The sequence below is a fragment of the Oncorhynchus gorbuscha genome, linkage group LG12, assembly GCF_021184085.1.
Source record: "Oncorhynchus gorbuscha isolate QuinsamMale2020 ecotype Even-year linkage group LG12, OgorEven_v1.0, whole genome shotgun sequence".
NCBI classification, from domain to species: Eukaryota; Metazoa; Chordata; class Actinopteri; order Salmoniformes; family Salmonidae; genus Oncorhynchus; species Oncorhynchus gorbuscha.
Window position 1 is genome coordinate 45,867,226 of NC_060184.1, and position 19,578 is coordinate 45,886,803.

The following is a 19,578-nucleotide window of genomic DNA, read 5'->3' on the forward strand; positions in this document are numbered from 1 at the left end:
CCAATAAATGTCCTTCCAATTCATGATTGTGTCCCACTTGTTGATTCTTTACAAAAAAATACAGTTTTATATCTTTATGTTTGAAGCCTGAAATGTGGCAAAAGGTCGCAAAGTTCAAGGGGGCCAAATACTTTCGCAAGGCACTGTATTTAATCTCTCCCTATCCCAGTCTGCTGTCCCCATATGCTTTAAGATGGGCACCATTGTTCCTGTACCCAAGAATGCAAAGGTAACTGAACTAAATGACTATCACCCCTTAGCACTCACTTCTGTCATCATGACGTGCTTTGAGAGAATAGTCAAGGATCATATCACCTCCACCTTGACCATCACACTAGACCCACTTCAATTTGCTTTACCACCCCAATAGGTCCACAGATGACGCAATCACCATCACACTGCCCTATCCCATCTGGACAGGAGGAATACCTATGTAAGAATGCTGTTCATTGAATGTTGAGCTATAGTCAACACCATAGTACCCTCCAAACTCGAGGCCCTGGGTCTGAAGCCCCGCCCTGTGTAATTGGGTCTTGGACTTCCGGACGGGCCGCTCCCAGGTTGTGAAGGTAGGAACAACTTCTCCACTTCACTGATCCTCAACACTGTGGCCCCACAAGGGTCCCCTCTTGTACTCACTGGCCACCAATGACTGCGTGGCCAAACAACTCCAACTCAATCAGTTGCAGACGACACAACAGTAGTAGGCTTGATTACCAACGACGAGACAGCCTACAGGGAGGAGGTGAGGCCTCGGAGTGTGATGTCAGGAAATAACCTCTCAATCAACACCTACAGCACCCGATGTCACAGGAAGGCCAAAAAGATCAAGGACAACAACCACCCGAGCCACCGCCTGTTCACCCCGCAACCATCCAGAAGGTGAGGTCAGTACAGGTGCATCAAAGCTGGGATCGAGAGACGGAAAAACAGCTTCTATCTCAAGGCCATCAGATTGTAAAATAGCAATCACTAGCACAGAGTGGCTGCTACCGATATAGACTAGAAGCCATTGGCCACTTTAAAAAAAGGAACACTCGTGACTTTATTAATGTTACTTTAAATAGGTTTATATACCTTGCATTACTCATTTCACATACTGTATTCTATACTATCTATTGCATCTTAGCCTATGCTGTCCTAAATTGCTCATCCATATATTTATATATTGTTATTCCATTCCTTTACTTAGATTTTGGTGTATTAGGTATTTGTTGTTAAATTGTTAGATATTACTTGTTAGATATTGCTGCACTACACTCGCAATAACATCTGCTAAAACAAGCCTGCTAAACACGTGTATGACAGGATGGGTGACATGTTCCGTGCTCCTAACCAACTGTGATATTATGTTAGTTTGTTTGCAACTTATTTTGTACATAATGTTGCTGCTACTGTCTCTTATGACCGAAAATAACTTCTGGACATCAGAACAGCGATTACGCACCTCAAACTGGAAGCTTTTTCCCTTAACGAATCCAACGTGAGGATATACTGCTTTCTCGGGAACAGGCCCAAATCTCTGTCATTTGCGTGAAGAAAAGGCAGAGAAAAAGGGGGCCTAGGTCGGGCTGCCTTCTGAGAATTTGTAGGCGAGTGAGTAAACCCCCACTGCCATCCATTCTCTTGGCCAACGTGCAATGGAAAATAAAATCGATCACCTATGATCAAGATTATCCTACCAACGGGACATTAAAAACTGTTATATCTTATGTTTCACCGAGTTGTGGCTGCTCGACAAAAATGATAATATAGAGCTGGCAGGATTTTTTTTTGCACTGGCAGGACAGAGAAGCTGTGTCTGGTTGACAAGGGGTGGGGGTGTGTGCATTTGTCAATAACAGCTGGTGCGCAATGTCTAATATTAAAGAAGTCTCGAGGTATTGCTCACCTGAGGCAGAGTACCTTATAATAAGCTGTAGACTGCACCTCTTACCAAGAGAGTTCTCATCTATATTATTCCTAGCCGTGTATTTATCACAAGAAACCAATGCTGGCACTAAGACCGCACTCAACCAACTGTGTAAGGCTATTAGCAAACAAGAATATGCTTATCCAGAATCAATTACACCTCATTTCTACCAGCATGTCACATGTTCCGGAGTTCTAAATTGAGCAGCTGCTGAAAAATGAGCTCCTGTATATATTGAGATTTAAATGTTTTTTTAGAGTGAAGTACATCAAAAAAATCAAGAGAAAACTGCAAGACTCAATAGAAGACAAAACAAGGAACAAACCAAAAAAGACAGGCTTTTGAAAAATTAACTATTTTTCATAAAATTGTACAGTTATCTTAGCTAGCTGAATTGCTAGCAGAATTGTTTACTTGTTGCTAAGCAGTTGCTAGGGACTCTCCTGGAAGAAGCTAGCTAGCTTACAAAGAATAACAACAAAAAATATCTAGTTAACAGAAGAAAGGAAGACAAAATAAGGACAAAAGAAGGACAGAAGAAAAAGGAAAAGAAAGAGGACAACATAGTGAAACAGTACTTCTATTGCAACTTGTATTTCGTCGTCCTAACGTAGTCTACACTGCTATCTGCCCAGCAGCTAGCCAGCTTGCATACGTCCACCGTCTACCGAATTGCAGCACTGTAGAAACTATTACACTCAACTGAACGACTTGATTAGTGTAGTGTTAGCTAGCTACATAGTTGTCTTTGCTGTCTTCGTATCCAAGATAATTGTGTAGTTTAGAGCGTGTAGTCTTAGAGTGATTATCTTAATTTACTGAGGTTATCTAGCCAGCTATTTGTCGTCCTTAACGTAGGAGACACTGCTAGCTAGCCAACAGCTAGCCAACGTCTACTGAATAGAACTTCCGCACTCAACAACCCGGTCGCATTCCGCTTCGCTCCACAGGTAGTATCACATATTTCATTTCATTACAGCACAACGGTTTGATTTGTTTGATCGTAGCTAGCTACATAGCTAGCTACATAGCCGTCTGTGTATCAAAGATAATTGTTGTCGTTCTTTTAACGTAACGTAATCAACACTGCTAGCTAGCCAGCTAGCCCCGAATAGCAGCACTGTAGAAACTATTACACTCAACGGAACAACTTGATTAGTGTAGTGTCAACAACGCAGCCACTGCCAGCTAGCCTACAAAGTCAACAACGCAGCCACTGCCAGCTAGCCTACTTCAGCAGTACTGTATCATTTTAATCATTTTAGTCAATAAGATTCTTGCTACGTAAGCTTAACTTTCTGAACATTTGAGACGTGTAGTCCACTTGTCATTCCAATCTCCTTGCATTAGCGTAGCCTCTTCTGTAGCCTGTCAACTATGTGTCTGTCTATCCCTGTTCTCTCCTCTCTGCACAGACCATACAAACGCTCCACACCGCGTGGCCGCTGCCACCCTAATCTGGTGGTCCCAGCGCGCACGACCCACGTGGAGTTCCAGGTCTCCGGTAGCCTCTGGAACTGCCGATCTGCAGCCAACAAGGCAGAGTTCATCTCAGCCTATGCCTCCCTCCAGTCCCTCGACTTCTTGGCACTGACAGAAACATGGATCACCACAGATAACACTGCTACTCCTACTGCTCTCTCTTCGTCCGCCCACGTGTTCTCGCACACCCCGAGAGCTTCTGGTCAGCGGGGTGGTGGCATCGGGATCCTTATCTCTCCCAAGTGGTCATTCTCTCTTTCTCCCCTTACCCATCTGTCTATCGCCTCCTTTGAATTTCATGCTGTCACAGTTACCAGCCCTTTCAAGCTTAACATCCTTATCATTTATCGCCCTCCAGGTCCCCTCGGAGAGTTCATCAATGAGCTTGATGCCTTGATAAGCTCCTTTCCTGAGGACGGCTCACCTCTCACAGTTCTGGGCGACTTTAACCTGTCTACCTTTGACTCATTCCTCTCTGCCTCCTTCTTTCCACTCCTCTCCTCTTTTGACCTCACCCTCTCACCTTCCCCCCTACTCACAAGGCAGGCAATACGCTCGACCTCATCTTTACTAGATGCTGTTTTTCCACTAACCTCATTGCAACTCCCCTCCAAGTCTCCGACCACTACCTTGTATCCTTTTCCCTCTCGCTCTCATCCAACACTTCCCACACTGCCCCTACTCGGATGGTATCGCGCCGTCCCAACCTTCGCTCTCTCTCCCCCGCTACTCTCTCCTCTTCCATCCTATCATCTCTTCCCTCTGCTCAAACCTTCTCCAACCTATCTCCTGATTCTGCCTCCTCAACCCTCCTCTCCTCCCTTTCTGCATCCTTTGACTCTCTATGTCCCCTATCTTCCAGGCCGGCTCGGTCCTCCCCTCCCGCTCCGTGGCTTGACGACTCATTGCGAGCTCACAGAACAGGGCTCCGGGCAGCCGAGCGGAAATGGAGGAAAACTCGCCTCCCTGCGGACCTGGCATCCTTTCACTCCCTCCTCTCTACATTTTCCTCCTCTGTCTCTGCTGCTAAAGCCACTTTCTACCACTCTAAATTCCAAGCATCTGCCTCTAACCCTAGGAAGCTCTTTGCCACCTTCTCCTTCCTCCTGAATCCTCCTCCCCCTCCCCCCTCCTCCCTCTCTGCAGATGACTTCGTCAACCATTTTGAAAAGAAGGTCGACGACATCCGATCCTCGTTTGCTAAGTCAAACGACACCGCTGGTTCTGCTCACAGTGCCCTACCCTGTGCTCTGACCTCTTTCTCCCCTCTCTCTCCAGATGAAATCTCGCGTCTTGTGACGGCCGGCCGCCCAACAACCTGCCCGCTTGACCCTATCCCCTCCTCTCTTCTCCAGACCATTTCCGGAGACCTTCTCCCTTACCTCACCTCGCTCATCAACTTATCCCTGACCGCTGGCTACGTCCCTTCCGTCTTCAAGAGAGCGAGAGTTGCACCCCTTCTGAAAAAACCTACACTCGATCCCTCCGATGTCAACAACTACAGACCAGTATCCCTTCTTTCTTTTCTCTCCAAAACTCTTGAACGTGCCGTCCTTGGTCAGCTCTCCCGCTATCTCTCTCAGAATGACCTTCTTGATCCAAATCAGTCAGGTTTCAAGACTAGTCATTCAACTGAGACTGCTCTTCTCTGTATCACGGAGGCGCTCCGCACCGCTAAAGCTAACTCTCTCTCCTCTGCTCTCATCCTTCTAGACCTATCGGCTGCCTTCGATACTGTGAACCATCAGATCCTCCTCTCCACCCTCTCCGAGTTGGGCATCTCCGGCGTGGCCCACGCTTGGATTGCGTCCTACCTGACAGGTCGCTCCTACCAGGTGGCGTCAGAATCTGTCTCCTCACCATGCGCTCTCACCACTGGTGTCCCCCAGGGCTCTGTTCTAGGCCCTCTCCTATTCTCGCTATACACCAAGTCACTTGGCTCTGTCATAACCTCACATGGTCTCTCCTATCATTGCTATGCAGACGACACACAATTAATCTTCTCCTTTCCCCCTTCTGATGACCAGGTGGCGAATCGCATCTCTGCATGTCTGGCAGACATATCAGTGTGGATGACGGATCACCATCTCAAGCTGAACTTCGGCAAGACGGAGCTGCTCTTCCTCCCGGGGAAGGACTGCCCGTTCCATGATCTCGCCATCACGGTTGACAACTCCATTGTGTCCTCCTCCCAGAGCGCTAAGAACCTTGGCGTGATCCTGGACAACACCCTGTCGTTCTCAACTAACATCAAGGCGGTGGCCCGTTCCTGTAGGTTCATGCTCTACAACATCCGCAGAGTACGACCCTGCCTCACACAGGAAGCGGCGCAGGTCCTAATCCAGGCACTTGTCATCTCCCGTCTGGATTACTGCAACTCGCTGTTGGCTGGGCTCCCTGCCTGTGCCATTAAACCCCTTCAACTCATCCAGAACGCCGCAGCCCGTCTAGTGTTCAACCTTCCCAAGTTCTCTCACGTCACCCCGCTCCTCCGCTCTCTCCACTGGCTTCCAGTTGAAGCTCGCATCCGCTACAAGACCATGGTGCTTGCCTACGGAGCTGTGAGGGGAACGGCACCTCAGTACCTCCAGGCTCTGATCAGGCCCTACACCCAAATAAGGGCACTGCGTTCATCCACCTCTGGCCTGCTCGCCTCCCTACCACTGAGGAAGTACAGTTCCCGCTCAGCCCAGTCAAAACTGTTCGCTGCTCTGGCTCCCCAATGGTGGAACAAACTCCCTCACGACGCCAGGACAGCGGAGTCAATCACCACCTTCCGGAGACACCTGAAACCCCACCTCTTTAAGGAATACCTAGGATAGGATAAAGTAATCCTTCTCACCCCCCTTAAAATATGTAGATGCACTATTGTAAAGTGGCTGTTCCACTGGATGTCATAAGGTGAATGCACCAATTTGTAAGTCGCTCTGGATAAGAGCGTCTGCTAAATGACTTAAATGTAAATGTAAATGTGTAACAAAAAAAACTCACCCACCCTCCATTTGGCAAAACTGACCATAACTCTATTCTCCTGATTTTTGCTTACAAGCAAAAACTATAGTAGCAAGTACCAGGATGCGCTCAATACAAAAGCGGTCAGATGACGAGGATGCTACGCTACAGGACTGTTTTGCTAGCACAGACTGGAAAATGTTCCAGGATTCATCCAATGGCATTGAGGAGTATATCACCTCAGTGCATCGACGACGTCGTCCCCACAGTGACCGTACATACATATCCCAACCAGAAGCCGTGGATTACAGGCAACATCTGCATCAAGCTAAAGGCTAGAGCTGCTCACTTTGAGGCAAGCAACACTGAAGCATGCATGAGAGCACTAGCGGTTCTGGACGACTGTGTGATAACGCTCTCGGTAGCCAATGTGAGCAAGACCTTTAAACAGGTCAACATTCACAAAGCCGCGGGCCAGATGGATTACCAGAACGTGTACTTAAAGCATGCACAGACCAACTGTCAAGTGTCTTTACTGAAATTTTCAACCTCCCTGACCGAGTCTGTAATACCAACATGTTTCAAGCAGATCATCATAGTCCCTGTGCCCAAGGAAGCTAAGGTAACCTGCCTAACCTGCCCGTAGCACTCACTTCGGTAGCCATGAAGTGCTTTGAAAGGCTGGTCATGGCTTACATCAACAGCATCCTCCCGGACACCCTAGACCAACTCCAATTTGCATACCTCCGCAACAGATCCACAGATGACGCAATGTCAACAGCACTCCACACTGCCCTTTCCCACCTGGACAAAAGGAACACCTATTTGAGAATATGGTTCATTGACTACAGCTCAGCGTTCAACACCATAGCGCCCACGAAGCTAATCACTAAGCTAAGGACCCTGGAACGAAACACCTCCCTCTGCAACTGGATCCTGGACTTCCTGACAGGCCACCCCCAGGTGGTAAGGGTAGGCAACGTCAGGTCTGCCACGCTGATCCTCAACACTGGGGCCCCTCAGGGGTGTGTACTTAGTCCCCTCCGTACTCCTGCTTCACAACTCCATCATTAAGTTTGCTGACGACACAGTGGTAAGCCTGATCACTGACAATGACGAGGCAGCGTATAGGGAGGTCCGAGACCTGACAGTGTGGTGCCAGGATAACAACCTCTCCCTCAATGTGAGCAAGACAAAGGAGCTGATTGTGGATGACAGGAAAAGACGGGCTAAACAGGCACTCATTAACATCGACGGGGCTGTCGTGGAGCGGGTCGAGAGTTAAGTACCTTGGTGTCCACATCAACAAATTCTCATCATGGTCCAAACACACCAAGACAGTTGTGAAGAGGGCACGACAACACCTTTTCCCCCTCAGGAGACTGAAAAGACTTGGCATGGGTCCCCACATCCTCAAAAAGTTATACAGCTGCACCATCAAGAGCATCCTGACCTGTTGCATCTCCGCCTGGTATGGCAACTGCTTGGCATCTGACCGTAAAGCAGTACAGAGGATAGTGCGTACGACCCAGCACATCACTGGGGCCAAGCTTCCTGCCATCTAGGACCTAAATACTAGGCAGTGTCAGAGGAAGGCCCCCAAAAATTGTCAAAGACTCCAGTCACCCAAGTCAGACTGTTCTCTCTGATACCGCACGGCAAGCAGTACCGGAGGGCCAAGTCTAGGACCAAAAGGATCCTGAACAGTTTCAAACCCAAAGCCATAAGACTGCTGAACAATTAATCAAATGACCACAGGACTATTTACATTCACCCCCCCTCCCCTCTCCATTTGTTTTGTACACTTCTGCTACTCACAGTTTCTCTATACATAGTCACTCCACCCCTACCTACATGTACAAATGACCTCGACTAACGTTTACCCCTGCACATTGACGCGATACCCCCTGTATGAAGCCTCGTTATTGTTATTTTATTGTGTTAAGAAAATATTTACCAAATAATTGGTTTAACTCTTTCTTGAACTGCACTGTTGGTTAAGGGCTTCGGCGCATATGACAAATAGTTTGATTTGAATCAAATTTGATACGAGGCGAACAACTAGGTCAAACTGGCCCATAAAAAAAACCTTGATGTAGTTAAATATTACCTTAGACTGCGTCCAAAAGGGCACCCTATTCCCTCTATATTGCACTTAGTTGTGTGCTATGTAGGGAATAGGATGCCAATTGAGATGCACTCTTAGTAAATCTAGACCCTTGCTGAGTAATAGTTATTTTTTCCCACTGTTGATCAAAGTACATGGAACACACAACCATGGGAAATGGCTTATGCACCCAGAGGCAGGAGACTAATAACCATTATGATCATAGTAATAATATAAATATTACATAGCGAAGAACAGAAATTACAGCAATCACAATGAAAGGAAATCAATGTGGAGCCAAATTGGGGCACTGGAAAGGCCTATAAGAGGCATATCTTCAGGGATCTGATTTTCAGCCTGACAGTCTGAGGACAGACGCAGGGAGACGAGAAGTACAGGGAGTGAATATTTAATAAATAACAGACATAAAACAAAACACGGACAGGTGAGTCCAATGAAGCACGTAATGATGGTGACAGGTTTGCGTGATACCTGGCACCCTCGAATGATGGTGACAGGTTTGCATGATGCCTGGCACCCTCGAATGCCGGAGAGGGGGATGTGGGACCAGGCATGACACAATCAGCCTACCAGAGATTTGAATAAGGGAAATGGATACCCTTAAGAGTGATACAGTAGATAGCAATTGAGCCTGGCGGCGAGATTGTTACCACAGTAACATAGACTTAACATATATTTCTTAAGGTTATGAAGTGGCAATAGAGGTGGATGAGGAGGAAACCCTTAGTGAGCAAGTGAGAGGATGTCTCCATTTCCTGCTTGAGGCTTGGTCATCTTGCTCGGTGGCCTCCTTTGCAACCTTCTGCACTCTTTTCCTCGCGGAGCAGCACTGGACGGAAAAACGTTTTGTGAAGTCATCACCTTCTCTAATCTACGTTTAGTCAAGTCACCAAAATATATGCATGCAAGGACTGGGAGAAGCTGGTAAAAAAACAGGAAGGAGGTAAGTGGCGAAGACTGCTACAGTGTGAAGGTCTGTGATACGTCATAACAGCTGACTGGTTAGAAATTGAATAAATGGATTGGAGGGATTTTCCCCACTTCTAAGGAAGTGCCATATTTCATTTTGTAAGTCAAGGCGACTCAAACATATAATAAACAACAAATCCTCCATGACTGAGATTCCCTCTTCTTGCACATGCAATCTATCTGTGAGAGCTGTCAACCATTCAAAATGAAATATGGCACTGTGTTGCAATTTTAAAATATCACAAATTATCTAAAATAGCAGTTCCAGTTGACAGGTGACTCAAGAGTAGGCATTTACAACTTCAGGCCACCAGTGGCAGAGCTTCAACTACTGTGCAAATCCTTCATGTTCCATGAAATAACTTAATACTGCATGATGAAAAGAGCAATGAAGGTTTCCCAGTAAGCTTTCTAATTCTTCAGACATGGGAATCAAGTAGGGCTAACATCTGCACTGTGTCCACTTAAACTATTGTTCTGGTCAAAATCTTTGTACCTGCTCTGAAAACAAGTCTGCACTAGAGTCAATTAGAAAGGGCCCCTTGGGCAAGTTCCTCAGTTTTGAAATAACTGCAGTCAATACCCATTATATTTCATAAGAGTTTTACCTCATAGGCCAGCAGGACCTGCACAGCATGACCCCTCTGGGAAATTAGAGAACTTGGGACACGCATTGTACAGTAAGCTATAGCAAATCCCTCTCACCCCCCCCCCCCTTAAGTTTTAGATGCACTATTGTAAAGTGACTGTTCCACTGGATGTCATAAGGTGAATGCACCAATTTGTAAGTCGCTCTGGATAAGAGCGTCTGCTAAATGACTTAAATGTAAATGTAAGTCTAACAGCTGCTTAGTTAAGAGTGGTTATTGCAGTAGTAGTGAAATCTACAAATAATAGAACATGAAGAGTATCATTCAAGTCTATAAAAAGCTTTTTGTAGGCTTGATCAACAAGACAAGCCCAAAACTCTTGAAAGCCTCAATTCAAGTGTTGTAGATAAAAGTGTTTCAGTAGCAGAAACAATTTTAGGCCTTTCAATTGTGTGGCATACAAGTATGGATCACAGATTACACTGACATACAGTGCACACGGAAAGTATTCAGACCGCTTGACTTTTTCCACATTGTTACGTTACAGCCTTATTCTAAAATGTGTTCAATTGTTTTTTCCCCTCAACAATTCCATACTCCCGTATGGACTCCCGAGTCCATACGGAAGTTGCAGCGATGGGACAAGACTAACTACCAATTGGATACTTCGAAATTGGGTTGGAAAAAAAGGGTAAAATAAGAAAGTTTTAAAAAGTATTAAAACTGAAATATCACATTTTACATAAGTATTAAGACCTTTTACCAAGTACTTTGTTGAAGCACATTTGCCAGCGATTACAGCCTAGAGTCTTCTTGGGTATGACGCTACAAGCTTGGCACACATGTTTTTGTGGAGTTCCTCATTGTTCTCCACAAAACCTCCCAAGCTCTGTCAGGTTGGGTGGGGAGCGTCACTGCACAGCTATTTTCAGGTCTCTCCAGAGATGTTCGATCGGGTTAAAGTCTGTGCTCTGGCTGGGCCACTCAAGGACATTCAGAGAATTGTCCTGAAGCCGGACTTGCTCCGGACTCGTCTCCCAGTCCCTGCCGCTGAAAAACATCCCCACAGCACGATGCTGCCAACACCATGCTTCAACGTAGACGGTGCCAGGTTACCTACAGACGTGATGCTTGATATTCAGGCCAAAGAGTTTCATCTTGGTTTCATCAGACCAGAGAATATTGTTTCTCATTGTCCGAGTCCTTTAGGTGTCTTTTGGCAAAGTCCAAGCGGGCTGTCATGTGCCTTTTACTGAGGAGTGGCTTCCATCTGGCCACTCCACCATAAACGCCTGATTGGTGGAGTGCTGCAGATGGTTGTCCTTCTGGAAGGTTTCCCATCTCCACAGAGGAACTCTGTGAGAGTGACCATCGGGTTCTTGGTCACCTCCCTGACCAAGGCCCTTCTCCCCTGATTGCCCGGGCGGCCAGCCAGCTCTAGGAAGAGTCTTGGTGGTTCCAAACTTCTTCCATTTAAGAATGGAGGCCACTGTGTTTTTGGGGACCTTCAATGCTGCAGACATTTTCTGGTACCCTTCCCCAGATCTGTGCCTTGTCACAATCCTGTCTCAGAGCTCTACGACAATTCACTCAACCCCATGGCTTGGTTTTGCTCTGACATGCACAGTCAACTGTGGGACCTCATAAAGACAGGTCTGTGACCAATCATTAGAATGTACCACAGGTGGACTCCAATCAAGTTGTAGAAACATCTCAAGGATGATCAATAGAAACAAGATGCACCTAAGATCAATTTTGAGTCTCATATTAAAGGGTCTGAATACTATTGTAAATAAGTTATTATTATTGTTTTTTTATACATTTGGAAAAATGTCAATATTGGGTATTTGTCATGATTGCTTTATATAAGGTAGTATGTGTAGACTGTGGGACCTCATAAAGACAGGTCTGTGACCAATCATTAGAATAAAATAAAATAAAATACAAATCATAAATTTTAGAATAAGGCCAAAACGAAATGTGGATAAAGTTAAGGGGTCTGAATAATTTCCAAACACGCTGTACTTCAATCAAAAGACTGCATTTCAGGAAAAGCCGTTTCAATTAGAAATAAAACCTCCCGATAAAAATGCCGTTCCAGAAATAGACAATTATAATGTGGAAACCTCAATGTCAAAATCAACAGCACACAGTGCGTTGTAAAATCTGTGAATTCAATGTAAATGTTTTTTTTAAATTGTATAAACTGCCTTGATTTTGTTGGACCCCAGGAAGAGTAGCTGCTGCTTCGGCAGCAGCTTATGGGGATCCATAATAAATAAATAAAGTATAGGCTACTTAAGATTTGATGTAGCCTATGCTCAAGCTTTATTAGCGTAGGCGACTCCTGTTTCAAGGACAGGGTTTATCTTTCTCGAAACAACTTGTTTTAAGATATAGGCTAAACCTGTAAATCCCTAAGATGCAGGCTATCACTTCTGCTCAAGTTTGAGCTGTCCCTTAGATAAAACTTTGTGTCAATATTTGTATGAACATAACAAGATTCAACAAATGAGACAAACTGAACAAGTTCCACAGACATGTAACAGAAATGGAATAGTGTGTCCCAAAACAAAGAGGGAGGGGGGTCAAAATCAAAAGTCAGTCAGTATCTGGTGTGGCCACCAGCTGCATTAAGACCATCTCCTCATGGACTGCACCATATTTGCCTGTTCTTGCTTTGAGATGTTACCCCACTTTTCCACCAAGGCACCTGCAAGTTCCCGGACATTTCTGGGAGTAATGGCCCTAGCCCTCACCCTCCGATCCAACAGGTCTCAGACGTGCTCAATGGGATTGAAATCCATGCTCTTCGCTGGCCATGGCTTTACACTAACATTCCGGTCTTGCAGGAAATCACGCACAGAACAAGCAGTATGGCTGGTGGCATTGTCATGCTGGAGGGTCATGTCAGGATGAGCCTGCAGGAAGGGTACCACATGAGGGAGGATGATGTCTTCCCTGTAACGCAAAGCGCTGATTGCCTGCAATAGCAACAAGCTCAGTCCGATGATGCTGTGACACACCGCCCTTAGACCATGACGGACCCCCCCACCTCGATCCCGCTCCAGAGTACAGAGTAGCCTCGGTGTAAACGCTCATTCCTTCAATGATAAACGCAAATCTGACCATCACCCCTGGTGATACAAAACCGCGACTCGTCAGTGAAGAGCACTTTTTGCTAGTCCTGTCTGGTCCAGCGACAGTGAGTTTGTGCCCATAGGCAACGTTGTTGCCGGTGATTTAAGTCAGGTCCTCACCAGACAACAGGCCTACAAGCCCTCAGTCCAGCCTCTCTCAGCCTCTTGCGGATAGTCTGAGCACTGATGTGCGTTCCTGGTGCAACTCGGGCAGTTGTTGCCATCCTGTACCTTGTCCAGCAGGTGTGATGTTCGGATGTACCAATCAAATCAAATGTATTTATATAGCGCTTCGTATATCTACTGATATCTCAAAGTGCTGTACAGAAACCCAGCATAAAATCATGTTCAGGTGTTGTTACACGTGGTCTGCCACTGCGAGGACGATCAGCTGTCCATCCTGTAGCACTGTCTTCGGCGTCTCACAGTACGGACATTGAAATGTATTGCCCTGGCCACATCTGCAGTCCTCATGCCTCCTTGCAGCATGCCCAAGGCATGTTCATGCAGATGAACAGGGACCCTGGGCATCTTTCTTTTGGTGTTTTTCAGAATCAGTAGAAAGGCCTCTTTAGTGTCTTACGTTTTCATAATTGGGACCTTAATTGCCTACAGTCTGTAAGCTGTTAGTGTCTTAACGACCGTTTCACAGGTGCATGTTCATTAATTGTTTATGGTTCATTGAACAAGCATGGGAAACAGTGTTTACAATGAAGATCTGAAGTTATTTGGATTTTTACAAATGATCTTTGAAAGACAGGGTCGTTTCTTTTTTGCTGAGTTCAAACAAATGCCATGTTCCCTCAGATACTAACCAGTGCTGTAGCCTATTCCTAGTTAGCCTGGGTACCAGCCTCTAGCTAATCCCCTTTCATGTGCTAAAAAGATTGGCGTTTCTGCATAATACAAATATGAACAGAAGCGTGGTTTTGACTGCTCCTAGTTTTGCTTCGGCACTGGAGTTTAACTGACTCCGGCCCAGATTTCCACATAGAAAAGACAGATTTTAAAATTCCTAATAAAAACAATTTAGTTATCACTGCTCAAAACATCCATTGAATTATTGAAATAGTTGCTGTGGATTTTTTATTTATTCTTAATCACTCACAGCCAAAGATAACATTTCTATTCATCCAATGTCTGGATGATGTGACGACATCGTCGCTGCTCGAACTGAGCTATTGTAACGACGTTCGTCTGTTGTACGAAGGGAGTCAGACCGAAATGCAGCGTGTAGGTTACTCATGACTTTAATGAATGAAAACGGTACATGAAATAACTGATATAAGAAAACAACAAACGAAACGTGAAACTAATTACAGCCTATCTGGTGACTACAGAGACAGGAACAAACACCCACAAAATACAGCGAACTCAGGCTACCTAAATACGGTTCCCAATCAGAGACAACGACAAGCACCTGACTCTGATTGAGAATCGCCTCAGGCAGCCAAGCCTAACTAGACACACCCCTAAATCAACACAATCCCAATGCTAATAAAACCCCAATACGAAACACAACATATAAACCCATGTCACACCCTGGCCTACCCAAACATATAACAAAAACACAAAATACAATGACCAAGGCGTGACAGCTATAGGCTGCTCCCTGTGTGCACGTGTGCTAGTGCGCATATGATGTTAAAAACAACAGTCGGACATCTTGGACCCAGTGTCCAGTTCTTATTTTACCTCATTGGTCCAAACGAAACTAGCCTGTCAAAAGTCGCTAGATCACGTCTAAATTCTCATAGTAAATACATACTGCAATTCCAAAAGCTTTTTTAAGCCTCAAAATAGAAAAACTTGCCAAGCTAAGAACTAAATGTTTGTTATAAATTCAAATTCTATTTGAGGCTTCACGTTGTCATGGAAAATATTTAAAGTTAATTCCAACAACCAATGAGAAACTCTGCCGTAAATCTGGCACATATTGAACATTGAGATTGCCAAGGAGTCTGGCCTTTTTGGCAATGACAAGGAGCGGCAAGGACTCAGGTACTCAAGACTCATTTTAGTAGTCACCACAATCAAAGGTGAACAATTTATATTCACAATAGAGGGATGCACTAACATTCACGGCCCCCGGTTCAAATGTTTAAAAAATGAGTGCATCGGTCTACGGGACCCCGAACCGATCCCAACGTAGCATGCGTCGGTCAGAAAAAAAAATGTATACAAACATTACGACTTGCCGGTTCTCCAATTTTATTTTCTCCAATGACTTTCTATTCTCCAAAAATACCAAAATCTTGCGACAACTGCATCCTCTCCTTCAGTGTCCAACTAAGGATGTAATTATGTTGACAGTCATTGATATACAGGTCCTTTTGCATAGATGCAGTAAAGAGGTCGATGGAACGAACACGTACCATTGACCAGATTGGTGCACATTCAACAAAGTGGATATTCGTTAAATCTGTCATGATTTATGTATTGTAATTAACCACATTCTAGGCCTGTTAAGTCCAATTTGAATATATTTGGCTGTTTTCGCTACATAACATTTAGAAGTTGTCCCTTTTCAGGTTTAGAAGCGACTGCTAAATTGTTCCCCATTGGCCTTTTCCCTCACACATTTCCATGGCAATTCCATTGTTTTGGTCAAATTCGATTTTATTTCTTTATTGCCTTATTTATTACAGCATAATGGATGACTGTCATTCATATTCCAATTACCCAGCTCAATGTAACATTGATAGGTTTAGGCTACTACATGACACTCAATTTTCCTTATACCCATCATGAGGTTGATACAACCTTGCCTATGAATGAACGTTTACAACAGGTGCACAGGTAGAGAGAAAATGTTGAGGAATCAAGGTGACAGACTGACACATTCGATACAGCCTTGCACACTTGTTCCTGCGTCTAGCTGATCTAGAGTAACAATTAGTCCAACAGTTGCAAATGAGAGACTATTGGACAAATTCAGGTACATTTATCCCCATTTAATTTGCTGCCATTTTAGAAACATTTGAACAGAGTCGGCAGAATGAATACACCCCTGATCACGCTCAAACACAGACCACTTTCATAAAAGTCACACTGTACAAACATGATCATTTTGCTCGTTGTATTACTCCTTCTTGCATCTATGCGCTCTCCTCCTCACCTTTTTTCTTTGTTTGTAGACTTCAGATGTCTGTGACCAGGTAAGAATAACTTTCCAAGCCAAACCTTCATATCATAACCGCTACACACAGCCTATAGCATTGTCACCATATTAACTAACATCATAGTCAACATAGCTACTAGAACTAAGTGGTTAGTAAAACCGATACAATCATCATACAGTGTACAGTGTACAGTCAGCAAGCAGTTTAAAACTAAAAAGTCACTAGAAAGGCATAAGATCGACTTTGTTCTTTGCGCAGGCTGTACAATCTACGTCTCTCATTCACAAGCACTTGATAATGCCTCGAGTTTTACAGCAGCATCCCCTTTGTGTGGACATAATGCACAAAAAAAAAAAAAATCCATGCCTTTTGCGGGCAGTGGACGTTGTGCCCTTCTCCCAGAGGGATGCGCGCTCCATCACGTAGCCTGTGAGAAAGACCGGATCCGAAGTGAAGACAGACACGTCGGGGACGCAACTGCGTGCAACTGCGTCCTTATCCAATTCTGAGGTGCATATTGAATATACGAGAACTGTCCACAATGACTTTATAATATTAGGAAAGTTTAAAAATAAATATAGTAGGCCTAGCCTATAGGAAACGGATTCTCTTTTTACTAGAGGCCATCACTCTGTTTTCTCACGCAATTGCATAGCCTATAGAAATGTTCCGCAACATGAGCTCATGGCCTCTCATGAAGTGTGATTCGATTTTCAAATATATTTGCATTGATATTAGAGTAATTAAAAGGGACAATAGAGTGCTGAGTACGTGGCAGTTAGCAAGTTTGGTAGGCTACTAATGAGAATCAGCAGCAATCAGAGCTTGGACAAGCCTAATTACCGTGACTAAACAAACGGTCACATGGAATTTGACTGCCTTCATGACTCTTTTGCCCTCAAAACAGCCTCAATTCATCAGGGCATGGACTCAACAAGGTGTCGAAAGATAGCCCATGTCGACCCAATTGTGTCAAGGTGGTCAAATGAAAAAATCAAATGAAAACAGAGAAAATCAGACAAGTTGGGTATGAAAACGTCCAAGTCACCACTGAGGCTGTAGAGAGAAGGACAAATTCAATTAAATATATACTGTACCTTTGTCTGCTTACTGCAGGGGAGCCACCGCTGACATCGTGACGCATCTGAATGCCGCTGTGAGGGGGGGGCGGGAACCAGACAAAGTGAAAGAAAGAAAAAAGAGGAAGAGAAATAAAGCTGCAATTAGAGCACCATTACTGGTTGTGTTGTAGTTATCCCAGATGCTCTCTCTCTCACACTAGCAGGCACAGACTGACAACAGCAGCCTTCCTCATCAAGATAATGTTTCCTCCTGGAGCTGACAAGTAGCCATGTGACCGGAGTCAGTGACTCGACGCACAACCACACACACACACACTTTTAGGCACAATTAGAGGCAATCTGCAGTTCAAACAATAATAAAGTGGTTACCCCAGCGCTGTTTTGGTAAACAGGTGAGGGATGGGGCTGGAGAAATGTAACCACTCAAATTCATAGACAGAACTAAGCATGATAAGGACTGACCATCTATGATATGAAAAATATAGTTTTAAATCATGTTGAGGCTGTACAGTGTTTGGTTTACAATTGCATTGTTTACAAAGTAAAACAAGCTTACATGATTGGCTCTAATGGGATATGACAGTAGAACTAAGCCCATGAGGCATTTATAAGTTATTTACTTATACCATTGGTTCTTGAAGTATATAAGTAAAAATTGTATGTCGCATAAATATTATACCAGTAAATGGAACTTCGCAAAAATAACAGAGAACACTTATTTCCTTGTAATAGAACAAGGCCAGAGTGATGGAGTGGTTTAGCTAATCTTGTGTGAGGAAAACCTTCACGTTCCCAGCAGACTAATATACAGGATAATGTGACCCTGTATCAGGAAATACCCGATACATCAAATCTTATTCGTCACAGTCGGTAAATACAGCTGGTGTAGACTACAGTGAAATGCTTGCTTACAAGTAAAACAAAAGTAACACATGAGTAATAAGATCAAATACAAGAATGTCACTATACAATATACCTGATTGTCTAGCATATATATATATAGTATAGCGACATTCTTGTATTTGATCTTATTACTCATGTGTTACTTTTGTTTTACTTGTAAGCAAGCATTTCACTGTAGTCTACATCAGTTATATCTATAGCTATCTCTTGCAATATATATAGGGAGTACCAGATATTTTTATTTTTTTATTAAACTAGGCAAGTCAGTTAAGAACAAATTCTTGTTTTCAATGATGGCCTAGGAACAGTGGGTTAACTGCCTTGTTCAGGGGCAGAAAGACAGATCTGTACCTTGCCAGCCCAACGCTCTAACCACTAGGCTATGAGGTACAAGATATTTGAGGTAGATACAGTGCCTTCAGAAAGTATTCACAACACAATACCTCAATGTTAAAGTGGAATTATGTAAAAAACAAACAAAACAAAAAAAGTTTACACATTAATTTGAAAAGCTGAAATGTCTTGAGTCAATAAGTATTCAACCTCTTTGTTAGGGCAAGCTTAAAATTCAGGAGTAAAAATGTGCTTAAAAAGTCCCATAATAAGCTGCACAAATACTGTCCTAGATACTTTTGTACAGGGATGAGGTAGGCATTAAATTATCTGTAATAATCCCTCACTTGAGGGGTGAATTTCAAACAGATTCAACCAAAGACCAGGGAGGTTTTCCAATGCCTCACAAAAGGTGAGTATACTAAGGGCAAAGGGCACAATACTAACCTAATTGACAGCGTGAAAAGAAGCCTGTACATAATAGAAAAGCAATTCACTTTTTGTCCCGAATACAAAGTGTTATGTGTTGGTTTTGCCCCAAACATTATTTAGTACCACTCTCCATATTTTCAAGCATAATGGTGGCTGCACCATGTTATGGGTATGCTTGCAATCTTTAAGGACTTGGGAGTTTTTCAGTAAAAATAATTGGTTTATGGAATGGAGCTAAGCACAGGCAAAATCCTAGAGGAAAACCTGGTTCAGTCCGCATTCCACCAGACACTGGGAGATGAATTCACCTTTCAGCAGGCCAATAACCTATAACACAAGGCAAAATCTACACTGGAGATATTTATCAAGAAGACCGTGAATAGTCCAGAGTGGTCGAGTGACAGTTTTGCCTTAAATCTACTTGAAAGTCTACGGCAAGACCGGAAAATGGTTGTCGAGCAATGATCAACAACCAATTTCACAGAGTTTGAATTCTTTTTTAAATAATAAAATGTGCAAATGTTTCATAATCC

At 44.1% G+C, this 19,578-nt stretch overlaps 1 protein-coding gene across 2 annotated transcripts in view; it reads right to left on the reverse strand.

The window, feature by feature from the left end:
- LOC123991061 (anion exchange protein 2-like) overlaps nt 1-19,578 on the reverse strand; it is a 124,456-nt gene that overhangs the window by 83,969 nt on the left and 20,909 nt on the right. For both annotated transcript variants that reach the window (XM_046292223.1, XM_046292224.1), the window contains exon 2: nt 17,393-17,449. The gene's annotated coding sequence lies outside the window, so the exon portion shown is untranslated. The remainder of the gene's footprint in view (nt 1-17,392; nt 17,450-19,578) is intronic.